Here is a 13,398-nt window from a genome sequence, read left to right on the forward strand (position 1 = left end):
ATTGCTCTTTAAAAGCGTCGCAACTTCAATCTAACGACTAGCGTTCCGACTTTCGTTGCCGGGTTCAGATATCAGTGAGAGGATCTAGGAATGTATGATGGAGTATTTTGATTTAGATTCTAGCGAGGTACTTCCATTTTCCTTGCCGTAATTCACGATTTCTGCATTGAAATATTGATCCCATGACTCTGTAAAACTCAATTTTAACATTATTCAGGAAATAAAACAAATCACTTGAATGAGTCTCGAACTTGCTCCCCTCCGCATGGCACGCTATTGAAATGAAATGGTAGGTCTCACTTCTGCGAGGGATGTAGATATCCTCAGGAAGGTTCAAATTTCGATTTTATACCTATTTATTATTTACATAAAATCCATTTTCTTCCCATCTTTCCAAGTGCGTTTCAGAACGGATTATGACAACACTTGAAATAGAACTAATTTCAATAACTCATTTACAGCTTGCAAATCTGTGCTCTGTCTTATATCTGGGACTTAAAATATTCATGCGGTCCATTTTTTCTGGTACTATATATTATTGCTAAATTTGTAAATATTACCCTTGTATAATTGATTACGGCACTAGCGATGCGCGTGTTTTTTCTTTATTCATTTTATTGTGAAATTATTGAATATTGTTCTACTGTTATGGTTTCACTATTTGTATTGACAAACTTTCTTCGTGTAAGGAGTCATTTTAGGCAGTTGCAATGTATAGCAAGTTCTGTTAGCTTTTATTGCGTACTGTGTATCAAATTTCATACGGTATGCGTTTTGGAATCATTATAAAGCTCTTTTTTCATTCAGCAGTTCTTCCTTCCGTATGCCTTATTGCCTGCAAAAAGTACATTCCTTCAAGTAGCGAACGTACCTCGCCTTCCTTCACAAATTGTTTTCACATCTTTGTATTTGTATTTTTTGCTCTCCATAACTGTATCATTTCATAACATGCATAGCCCAGTTGTTCTATATCTTCTACAGAACAGTTTATACTAAATGTATATTAACGTGCAGCCAGAAGAGGAAACTATGGATAGGTATTATTTTCTGAAACTTAATGTTTGTACAAAATAGTAATATAAAGAAACAGTTCAATTTTCAACCTATGGAAAAACGAAGTGTGCCAAAAAAATAACACATAATTACAGTATACTGAAAGACAATGAATTACATACGTATTAGGAAAAGAAGCAGATTTTAGCCTAGAAATACCAATTAGTAAATAAACGTAGTGCATGAACCTGATGATAGAGTCGTGCACAACCGGTTATGAAAGATAGAAATGACGTATTGCTACTGAACACCTGGCGCTATAGACAGTATGCGAAGCTCTTGCGTCTCGCGGAGTGGTGCAATGTTCGGTTTAACGAATGTACTAGTCTCTGTCGAGTAGCCGGCTCTAGATCATGAATATCATCGTGTACCTTTCAATTGATATTTTCTCCTCTCTCCCGATTGATTGATTGATTGATTGATCTATCCATTAATTCATTCATTCATTCATTCATTCATTCAGCAATCCAGGTATTGCAACATCACGCATCATGAAGCTACAATCATTAATGTTTAAGAATGCTTTTATTTTTTAATAACTTTTTATCTCCTTAAAATGATTTATTAGTGACATAATAATTCACTAAAAACCATTTAATGGTGATATAAGTGTCAAAATACAATATCTTGATTAATGGTTGTATCTATTTAATATGTAACATAATGTTTAACAGACTGACCATACAAAATAAATTGATTTAATACAATGTTACAAGATGTGCTAATATTAAATTCATAATACTAAATTGAAATATTTACATACAGAATACTTAATAAATTTTAAAGAAGAAAGAGTTCGTCCAAAGGGCTGGATTCGGGAAGAGTACCTAAAACGCTCATTGTATTTCCGCGTTGAATAGCAATGCTTAAGCGTTGACGCAAATAAGTAGTGCAACGGCGATCACCAGTAATGGAGATCAAAATTTGGTCGATTTGAGATACCAAAACTTTAGCGTCATGACTCCAAGAGTCTCCACAGCAAAGGGGATAAATATATAATTGTCTAAAAGATGAGTATATTTATTGACTTTTTTCTTCACTGCTAATTCAGCAGAAGATGCTGCGCGTCTGGAAGTATTCGGCAAGTGAGATGGAGCAAGAGTGTCAACGCAAGTGGAGTCCCAAATTAAAGATTTTCCTCTAGACCATAGAATTAAGGTGAGACCATCGGGCCGTTTACCATCCGCGGTGGTGGTTCCAAAAGAGACGGGATGCCACAAGAAGTCAGAGATCTTTTAATGATATCATTGAGTGATGTATGTCTGGGAATGCGACCCTTGCTCCTCGCACAGCTGTGTGCATGATGGCCGTAAATATCAACATTTCCTCCGCAAATACATTGATGTGGCTGGCAGAGTTTACAACCAAGGCGTAAAGCCATTGCGATTTTAAAGGATGTACTATCTATTAGAGTGCCGATGTGAGGAGATGGTAATGCGTGTAACCAAGCTCCAGACTCACTCTCTTAAAGAGCTAGGAGACGTGCAATGTCTTGTTCGGATTTGAAAGAAGAAAGAAGTATATCTAAAATTTTTGGGGGAAAAATAACGTCCCACTGCTTTTGAAATTCAGGATGAATTCACTTATAATAATTAAAAGACATAGTATATTGAATGAATTGCAAAATAAAAGACATAGGCTAAATTAACAACTACTCTTTCAGAGGTAGCCTATATAGTCTGTTTTGAGTTTAAGGTATGAACGTTACAATATAATAAGTGTGTACTTATTTGCTCTTCTATTTTGTAAGTATTGTAATTTATTTTATTCTTGTGTTTGTTTGCATGTCAGATCACACTTATGCATTACGGTTATTTACTTTGTTACCGGTGTCCATTAGTTGAGTTATATGTTAGTTATGAAGATAAATGTATCAAAGTGTCCAATCAATTATAATCCTATTTCAAGCTAACATTTTTTAAATTAGGAAAAGTAAACTTCCTGCAATTGTTACTCCATTAGTGTAGTTAGAAAATGTCATCACAGTTCCTGTATGGTGAAATGCGCTTGCTATACTGTACTATATCGTATATCTATGGTTCTGTCTCGCCAGCAAAATCAGGTGCAACCGCTTGAAGGCGGGATATTCGGTCGAATGTTCAACCTCGCCGGTTGTTCTGCGACCGGTCGAATATAAACCGGTTCTAAGCGCTGTTCTGGAGCACTCTACCTGATGATACCGCCAAACAATGAGGAGGACAGTAGAATAGCGTAAATGGTAAAAATGAGAAAAGCAAAAGAGATTAAAACCGGAAGAGAAAGAAAGGAATGAAAACAAAAGAGGAAAGAAGAAATAAAAGCTGGAGAAGGGGATGGGAATTAAAAGAGGGGGAAAGAAGAAAAATTCGGGGAGAAATGGATGATAGTAGAAAAAGATAAGTAAGGAAAGGTAGGTGGAGGAGAAGAAAAATGGAGAATAGGAAAGAAAGTATGAGACAAGAAGAAGGAAGGGAGGGAAATGAAAGAGAAAATAGGGTAGAAGAGAAAGGAAAGAGGGGCGAATGGAGAAGGGGTAGGGGGAAATGTGTAAGAAAATATGGAAGAAAGAGAAGAGAATAGGGAATGTGAGAAGAAAAAAGAGAAAATGGGGAAGCAAATAAGATGCAGTGGAATGTGGAGTAGGCCTGGAGAAGAATGAAGAAGAAAATATGAGAGATTAAAAAAATGGGGAAGAATTAGGACAGAATGAGGAAGGAGGCAGAAGAAAATCAAGAAGACATGAGTGGAAAAATCGAAAGGAAAAGTAGATGACTTATCTCTTGTTAAAATGAGTGACACTATTATCCCTTACAGTGATAGAGTAAAAAATCTAGGAATTTTTATGGACAAAAACTTAAGTTGGAATACTCAAATCACACACATATGTAAAATAATTTTTATGAAAATTCACACACTAAAAAGAATTCGAAATTTCCTTCCGTTGCTTCTCAAGAAGAATTTAGTGCAGTCGCTCTTGATGCCTCATTTTGATTACTGTGACACTCTCTACACTGACCTTAACATAAGACTGACAGACAGACTACAGCGTGTTCATAATGCATGCGTTCGATTTACTTGCAACTCCGTAGATTTGACTGTATCACACCCTCACTAAATATGCTGTCCTGGGTCCGTCTCAAAGAGCGAAGAACTATTCACTCTCTCACTTTACTCTTCAATATTATTCAAACCTCTAACCCTAGCTACCTAGCGTCTCGTTTTCAACATGTGTCCTCAAATCACGAAATAGATACTCGCTTACAACACCATATCACACTCTCCATTCCTAAACACAGAACATTCTTCTACTCTTCATCTTTCACCGTCTCTGCAGCTCATCTCTGGAACTCTCTATCACAATATGTCAGAGACTGTCGGACATTGTCTAGTTTCAAAAATAAATTAAAATTGCACTTTTTGAATTAGATTCCTTTCAGTTATAAGCTCTTTTCTCTGCCATAGTTTTGTAAAAATATAGGCTATATATTTCTTTTTCCTTCCTTTTCCTTTTCTGTTCTCTTTATCAGCCGATGAATTTATTATCATAGCCTTTTTATCGTGAATTTTATTTAATTTTCGTATGTCTTTTCTTTTTTATTATTATTTTATTACATTCCATTCCGAAATATTCTTCCTTACGTTTTTCCATATATAGCACTTGTACTAAATGAGTTGCTTTCACTATATTCCAATGTATTTTACTTTCTTTTTTTTTCTATTATGGTATTATTTTCATGTTGTTTAGTGTCGATTTTATTATACTATTATTATTATTATTATTATTATTATTATTATTATTATTATTATTATTGTAATATGTTAGTATTCTGTTCTTTAACTTTTTGTTAAATTTTAACTGCTTGTATACTTTGTGACCTGGTAGAGTGTAAGAGAAGGCCCTACGGCCTTTACTCTGCCAGTATAAATAAAGTATAAATAAATAAAATAAATACAATAAGACGGAAAGTAAAAAATTAAGCATGAGAAGAAGAAAAGGGCAGAAGAGAAGAAAAATACTGTACTGTGATAAAACGATAACGCTGGGAAAGGCGTAAGAAGGGCATAATGGAAGTCGTATATCATAGAGATTGACCTGAGAAAAATCCTTGTAAAGGGTCAGTACTTATAATCGAAATTCTAGAACTATGAATTAAAAAGTAGCGAATACAATGCGGTTATGTAGAGCTTTGGTAAGATCGGCTATGCAGACATGTAGACGTGACGCATCAGTATCAGTGTTCTCTTGGAGAATCGCTGACACGTGAAGATGTTGTAACATTGGACAGAATTTACGGTTAGAGGCCCTGCTCTGCTTGAATATAGGAAGGAGCACGGCAAATAATTTAACATCCTCATTGTGAGGGGCAGAATTCGGTATCGATCGTTCGAAAATCTTTTCCCCCTAAGATCTTCCGATACGGCGGTCTGCCGCTTATAGCTTACGCTTTCAAGGCTGTCCAAGTTGCTAACAACATAAGCCTCGTAACAGAATTTATAATTCACGTTTGGGCTTTAAGCTGTTATCTTAATCCGCTGCGACACTACACACTGTTACGTACAAGCTTGTTTGTTTAATTTAATAATTTGTACCTACGCGCGGCTGTCTGCTATTACCGTGTCTGTGGAAAATCTGTGATGTAAATAATTACTTAGCAGCACGGTTTTATTTGCATAGCAGTAATCATCAGAAATAAAAACGATTGTTTAAAATTAAAGCACGCCTTAGGCCTGTATGTTTTAATGTTTACTTTTTATTAATTTTAATGTATTTGCTATGAAATTTGTTCTATTAATATTTTGAATAGTGTAGGTCGTATATATTTTCCTAATTGGCACCAACATAGCTAAAAGGTTTCCGAGGTAGACTATGCTTTTGGTTACACACGGGCTTGGATTAGAATCTGGCTCGGTCTAATTGCCTCTCTCTCTCTCTCTCTCTCTCTCTCTCTCTTTTGAGGTTATTTTCGATTGTAAGGCGAATATTAGATTATCCCATTTCTAATTCTCAGACTCATGCTTGCCAAATAATTTCACTATCAGTGCTAGATGTATATAAAAATAGGCTTAAGAACAGTGGCTGCTCGTGAACTTGTGGATTGGGAGAGCTGCAGTAGATTTTGGTACATAGAAATTTCTCTTCTTGATACCGTTACTAATAAGTATAGGACAAAAATAAATGCATTACATATCGAAAAACCAAAACCAAAACTTTCTGATTTAGTTGGGAGATGTCTGTGCATCATTTGCTTTTTCAGTCTGAATTTCTGATCGGCAGACACTCAACTTGCAATCTACCAGTTCATTGTCTTAGAATTACCTTTAAACAGTGGCATGTTCCAAATGATTTTTGAGAGGCTCGTTTAGATTACTCACGGACTGTAGCAACCCACGAAATACACCAGGGTTCTTCGAATCGTTTTTTCATCATGTCCCCTAAGGAGAAGTTCATATTGGCCACAAAATTCGATTCAATCAATATTTTTAAAAATAATTTCACGATTTTTCTCACGTCTTGATTATGTTTGAGAATGTTTCTTCTGTTCGTTTCACTTAATTGCACAGCAGTATTAGTTTTGCCTAACATAGCCAATGAAACAACATTTTTCAGGTGAAATTGCGAAGATTCGTGCTTTTTAATTTTTAGGGGCAAATGTCCTAAATCTGTCACACCACTCCTAGTCTATGCAGTATCACCACCGAAGAGGAGGCAACCACAAATGCTCAGCGTAAATTTCGTTGTTCTACTTCCTTACATATATGCCATATTTCGGCTGGATGAAGCTTGAGTAAGATTTAAGTTGGGTAACGAACGTCCCTTTAATTTCACTTCATTACATCAATTTTCTCCCCAAGGGAAAGTTGAGAAAAATAAAATTAATATTCTGTAATTCACACACACTCATGCTTGCACATTTGCACTGGTTAAGTTACGGTACTAAAACGTCACACCAAAGCAACACTCAGATATACTGATGGTCAACAATTTTCTAAAACTGGAAAAGAAGTCTCTTTCGTATTTTACGTGCTATATCAAAAGGATTATACTTGTGCAATCATTTTGAGTTATTAGCTGGAGGCTGGATATATACGTAATAATAAGGCAAAAGAAAATATTAATTTCGTTATATTAACTCGATAAGATTCTACAACAATAAGTATGTGAAAAGAAAATAAACATTTTGTCATTAAGTTTCAAGGGAATAGAGAATCCATTTGACATAGCGTTACAATAGCGGTGTGGGAGGGGAAGAAAGATCTTCCCTTGTCGCCTGGCTCTGCAAGCCACTGCAGCGAAATATAGGTTTTAAACAGCGGCAGTTTCCCTCTGCTTCCCTTCACCTCTCTACCCCCTGACCCAGCAAGAAACACTCTCTTACGAGCTGTCCCACCCTGCAGATCCCAGGACGACTTTGAATGCAGTGTCAATTCCAGTACAGTCGACGCGCAAAAAGATAATGCATAAGATAATAGTACATATTCCCGGCCAGATGAAATATAAAGCAATTTACCAATAAAAGCTGTAACAATAATTCTTCTACAAATTAAAATAAATATTATTTTTATTTTCCTGTCAAAGCAGGGAGTGCTGCAGCTCCGCATCTCTTATGGGCGAGCCGCCCCTGCTTAAGATCTTTACTAATAGACGGTAGTATATTATACACACTACTTAACCCTAGCAGGTCCATGCCTTGATCCATTCCATGTTGGACCAAGGGTGGGCACTTTGTGCCCTCGTATTTAAACAATATTTTACCTTCTATTTTGACTGACAATAATGAATATATTATTTTTTATAGGACATCAGTGTCTTTTGATGTTTATTAAACCAACAATGCAATGAAATGCTATTATAATTACTGTACAAATAATACAATGGATCTTAACACTGAAGAACACAAATAATACATTTTCATCTGCATTTGAATAATTTTTCATGACATTTAAACCAACAATACAATGAAATGTTATCAAATAAATACAATAAATAATACAATAATAGAAATGAGTGTTATTAAAAAAACACAAAAAAATAAATTTTCACCTGAAATTAAAGTTTTTTATATACACCTGGGAATAAAATTTCAGTCTGAGTCTTCACACCAAGTACTCTAACATCTTTGACAGATACCTACTCTCTTGTTGTGACGGCCGCATACACTTTTGTGGCACTTACTGCATGTAATTGTAGTCCTGGAAAGTTTATTTTTTCTCTCTTCTTTGCTTGATACTTGCCAGCAGATATAGCATCTCTTTTTACCAATGGCACTTGAAGTTCCTTGAGCAATATTGTCTCCAGTGTCTGCAACTGGTGGCTTGATTTTTATGCTTAGGATGTTTTCCATAGCAATCACTACATTGTTTTTCAAGCCACTAACATTTTTTGCCCGGTCTTGTACTTTACGCTCTATCAGTTTGAGTCCAAGTTCTTGCAAATAGATGCGATGTCTGTTTGTCCTTGTCTTTTCCCAGTTTGGATCATTCATCAAGTACAAACAATAATCATTGATTGCTGCTATATCTATAAGAGTGAAAAACACCGACAGAGGCCATCTTCTAGTACCCCTTTTTGTTGAATATTTTCTGGCCATCTGGTCAATTGTGTCGACTCCGCCTTTGGTTTCATTGTAGAATAAATTTATATGCGATTTGTTCTTCTTTCCATCATTTTCTACAGTTGCGTCTTTATGCTGTGTAGACAGTAATACAAGGATTTTTTTGGGCTTTTCACGGGTGACGTAAGAAACCAAAGTAACAGGTGGGTTTCCTGTATCGGGATCTGTGAAAGCGAATTTGTTAGAGTAAACCTCCCGATTTTTTGTCGTTTTCAATTCCTCTGGAATATGTTTGCGTTTAGTCTGCATTGTACCAACAAGTGTAAGCCCATAGTCAGTGTACAGTTCTTCAGCCAGTTCAACTGATGTATAATATCTGTCTGTTGTGATATTACGACCTGACCCTTTTAGAGGCGTCGCAAGCCTCTTCACAATTGATTTAGGACCCCTGGATTCTGGGGTACTGTCTTTTGTTTTGCCCGCATACACCTCCATACGCAAGACATACCTTTCTTTGCAGTCAGCTAATATTCTGATGAGAACACCATATTTGCCAGGTTTTTCCTTCATAAACACCTTGAACGGACACCGTCCTCTAAATAACGACAACATCTCATCAATCACTACGCTCTCTCCTGGACAATAATACTGCAGAAATGTTTCATTCATTAGTTCAAACACTTCACGAAGTGGAGCAAACTTATCTCCCTTCCTGCGATCCTCTCTGGTATTCTTATCGTCAAATCTTATAACTTTCACAAGTTCTCGAAACCTATTTCGACTCATTGTTGCAAGATATACCGGTCGACCAAATCTTTCTGACCACAAATCATGATAGTCGAGCTTTGTGTCATCATTGGCAGCCATAAGAATGAAAATTCCAATCAATGACATAATTTCTGTTTCATTAGTTACATTTATTCCTTTGCGTTGAGCCTCTTTATTAGTATACTGCACAATAATACGTATGATGTCGGAGGTGAAAAATTTTGAAAAAGAGTCCAGAATGCTGGTCACATTTCCTTCGGGTCGTAAACCCGGACGTTCTCTGATAATATTTTGTGTGGAGCGTCGTCTTCCTCGGGGTGGTTGAGATAAGTAACGTCTACCTGATTTGGCGACATACTCTCTTACGGACGTGTTATTTATATTATCATTATCCGCCACAGAATCATTCATATCATCTTCACTTTCACTCACTGGAGCAGTGTCATTATATTGAACGATGTTATCCTCCACTTCACTCACATCCTCGTCTGAAACTATAAAATTTTGGTCCCATGAATTATGTAAATCTTCTTGAATTTCCTTATCTGACAAATACTTGTTGCACTGTACGCTCATTGTGATGTTCGCTCTTTATAAACCTTCATACTATACAAAACGTCTACCCACAGCAATAGCAACATAAACGGGAACTAAATATTACATTACAACAATGAACAATTTGAAATAAAAGAGCGGGACATGTACTAACTTATCAAGAGTACCAATTCCTGCCTATAAGATCTTGTTTAGTATAGTACCATGGTGGACCAAGGGAGGGCACTTCATGCACCCCTTGAATATTATGCCTGATACAAATTAAGAGGATGCAGATAAGTAAAGAATTCATGTACATTATTATTTGATATGTTTGACTTGACAATATCTATTTTTTTTCAGATTTCTTCGTTTATACATTTGCGGGTATTAGAGAAAAAATCAAAGCGTGGGCACTTTGTGCCCCCCGTGAAGAATTATGTTATGTCAGTGAAGTGTCAAGTGTGTTTGTGTCAGTGTAGTTTTACAGTTAAATTGGTAGTGCAAAGTATTTGAACAGCGAAATGTTTTTGAAGTGTTAGTGGAATCAGGATAGTATCGGTGAAATGTGTCTCAGTTCCAGTGCAGTGAGTGAGTTGACAGCGAAATGAATGTAGTGTTGAAAGGTACTTGTGCATGTATGCACATTTCGTACTCGTGGGATTTATTTCGAACTTAGGGTTAAGATACAAATTAGATTTATTTGAAATGTTATTTTAAGTGTTCGTGCTTTATTTAATTTGGGATGCTCATTATTATTATTATTATTATTATTATTATTATTATTATTATTATTATTATTATTATTATTATTACTATTAATTATTATTATTTATTATTATTAGTATTACAAAGATTTTTATTGCAAGCAAAAATTACATACAATAACAAAGATTTTACAATACTATTATAATACTCGTATATGAATATTCTTAAAAATTCGAAATTGATTACCAATCTCACATTCAAATAGGCGTACATATTATAAATTATTGTATAAATACAAGGTAATTGGATCACGCCCGAAAAAGCAAGATGCTTGGGGTCGGGTGTGACCAAAATGAAAACTGGATAGAAGAAAAATAATAATAACAATAGTAATAATAATAATAATAATAATCACAACTGTGATTAAAACTGTTAAATATAATTACACTAAAGTGTAAAAAGAATAAGAAGAAAACAACGGTACCATAGCATATACATAAACATACTAAGTTAAGAATACAACATTGTTAAAGTGACAGAAAAAAATAAAGAAAGAATAAGAATTTACATTATTATAATTTTAAAAACAGTTCAAGCACTTGTTTTTTTAATAATGTGTTGTTTAATAATTTTAGCTTAGGATTCCTCTTTATAAAATCATTATATAATCTTGGACCGTGATTAAAACTGTGCCTTAGACCTGCTTCAGTCTTACATTTTGGTTCAATGAGGGGGAGCGAAATATTGTATCTTCTTATGTTGTGGCCACGATCGGATGATATAAATTTAGCTTGATATTTAAAACATTAAATTCTTTATATATGAGATGAGTTGGATAATCAAGTTTTCTTCTTAAACATATTTTAATAATTCTTTTATGTAGTAATATTAATGGGCGAATGGTACTCTGTAATAATCCACCCCATCCTATAATTCCATACTGTATTATAGACTGAACTAGGGCTAAAAATATTGTTCTCAATAGTTTTACTGGCATAAAGCGACGCAGATGAATAAATTTGTATAGAGTTTTACGTAATTTAAGACGTAAGTAGTTAATATAAAAATCCATTTTAAGTTTTGATCGATGAAGATACCTAAATATTTCACGTGGGTTATTAATGGTATTTTTATTAGCCTAAGTGTGTTTATTATTAATTGCCATTATTGAGTGTAATTAGTTACCACTGCCACCGGGTATTTACCCATTTGCAGTGTGAATAAATACATACACATACACAGATAATCGCGCAGTTGATGTAGCGTCGCTAAATGTTCGATTCAAAATTATTTTCTTTCCTCCTTTTCTCATTCGGGTATTGGAGGATTGGACTCTTTGGTTCGCTTTGTTCTAAATCGTATCCATTCGTAACTAGACGTTTACTTATTCCCTTGTGATGCTACTAAGGCCACCGGTTAATACAACACACGATAAACGATAAAATAGAAGCATACTCACTATTAGGGACCTATTCTGTTCAAGGGCGTACGCAGTTAAGATTAGTTGTTTATAGACTATATTGGCATGACGTCATGTTGGCGCGTGGCACAGGTACTATAAGGCAACATTTGCATCTTGTTTGTTCTGCAGTTGACATTCTATTAATGATTGAAAATGCATTCTAGTGATAAATATTCATACTACGATGACGTTTCCTACAATTTAAATGATTTGTTCATTTTACGTATTTCATTTATTTTTACTGGTACTGGCAGAGTTAAGGCCATAAGGCCTTCTCTTTCACTCAACCAGTATAAAAGTACATTATAAAATATAAATAACAATACAGAACTGCACGCATTGTATTGTTCACCTGACATAATTAGGAACATTAAATCCAGACGTTTGAGATGGGCGGAGCATGTAGCAGGTATGGGCGAATCCAGAAATGCATATAGAGTGTTAGTTGGGAATATATATTTTAATGTACCGAAGTACATATGATATTTCCATGCAGTTATTCTGCGTCATCATACGATGAAAGAGTAATGGAACGGAGAAAAATTCTCTCCGGCGCCGGGATTTGAACCCGGGTTTTCAGCTCTACATGCTGATGCTTTATCCACTAAGCCACACCGGATACCCACCCCGGCGTCGGACAGAATCGTCTCAGATTAAATTCCAACTCTTGGGTTCCCTCTAGTTGCCGCCCTCTGCACTACGTCATAGATGTCTATGAACGTAGAACTGAAGTCCACACATGTGCTGAGGTGCACTCGTTATGAGTGACTAGTTGGCCGGGATCCGAGGAATAAGCGCCGTCTTAAATCAAATCTCTGTTCCATTACTCTTTCATCGTATGATGACGCAGAATATCTGCATGGAAATATCATATGTACTTCGGTACATTAAAATAATATATATGATATGCGTAAATCGCTTTGTGATTTAAGACGGCGCTTATTCCGTCGGATCCCGGCCAACTAGTCACTCATAACGAGTGCACCTCAGCACATGTGTGAACTTCAGTCCTACGTTCATAGACATCTATGACGTAGTGCACAGGGCGGCAACTAGAGGGAACCCATGAGTTGGAACTTAATCTGAGACGATTCTGTCCGACGCCGGGGTAGGTATCCGGTGTGACTTAGTGGATAAAGCATCAGTACGTAGAGCTGAAAACCCGGGTTCAAATCCCGGCGCCGGAGAGAATTTTTCTCTGTTCCATTACTCTTTCATCACTAGTTGGGAAGCCGGAGGGAAAAAGACCTTTGGGGAGGCCGAGACGTAGATGGGAAGATAATATTAAAATGGTTTTGAGGGAGGTCGGATATGATGGTAGAGACTGGATTAATCTTGGTC

General features: G+C 35.8%; 1 protein-coding gene and 1 non-coding gene across 6 annotated transcripts in view; one reads left to right on the top strand and one right to left on the bottom strand.

The window, feature by feature from the left end:
- The window catches only part of Tpst (tyrosylprotein sulfotransferase), a 1,264,187-nt gene that overhangs the window by 737,944 nt on the left and 512,845 nt on the right, over nt 1–13,398 (top strand). The window lies entirely within an intron of this gene.
- On the bottom strand, nt 12,605–12,676 carry TRNAY-GUA (transfer RNA tyrosine (anticodon GUA)). The gene has a single exon. It is a non-coding gene; the product is annotated as a tRNA-Tyr (tRNA).

This window comes from Periplaneta americana, chromosome 16 (genome assembly GCF_040183065.1).
Source record: "Periplaneta americana isolate PAMFEO1 chromosome 16, P.americana_PAMFEO1_priV1, whole genome shotgun sequence".
NCBI classification, from domain to species: domain Eukaryota; kingdom Metazoa; phylum Arthropoda; class Insecta; order Blattodea; family Blattidae; genus Periplaneta; species Periplaneta americana.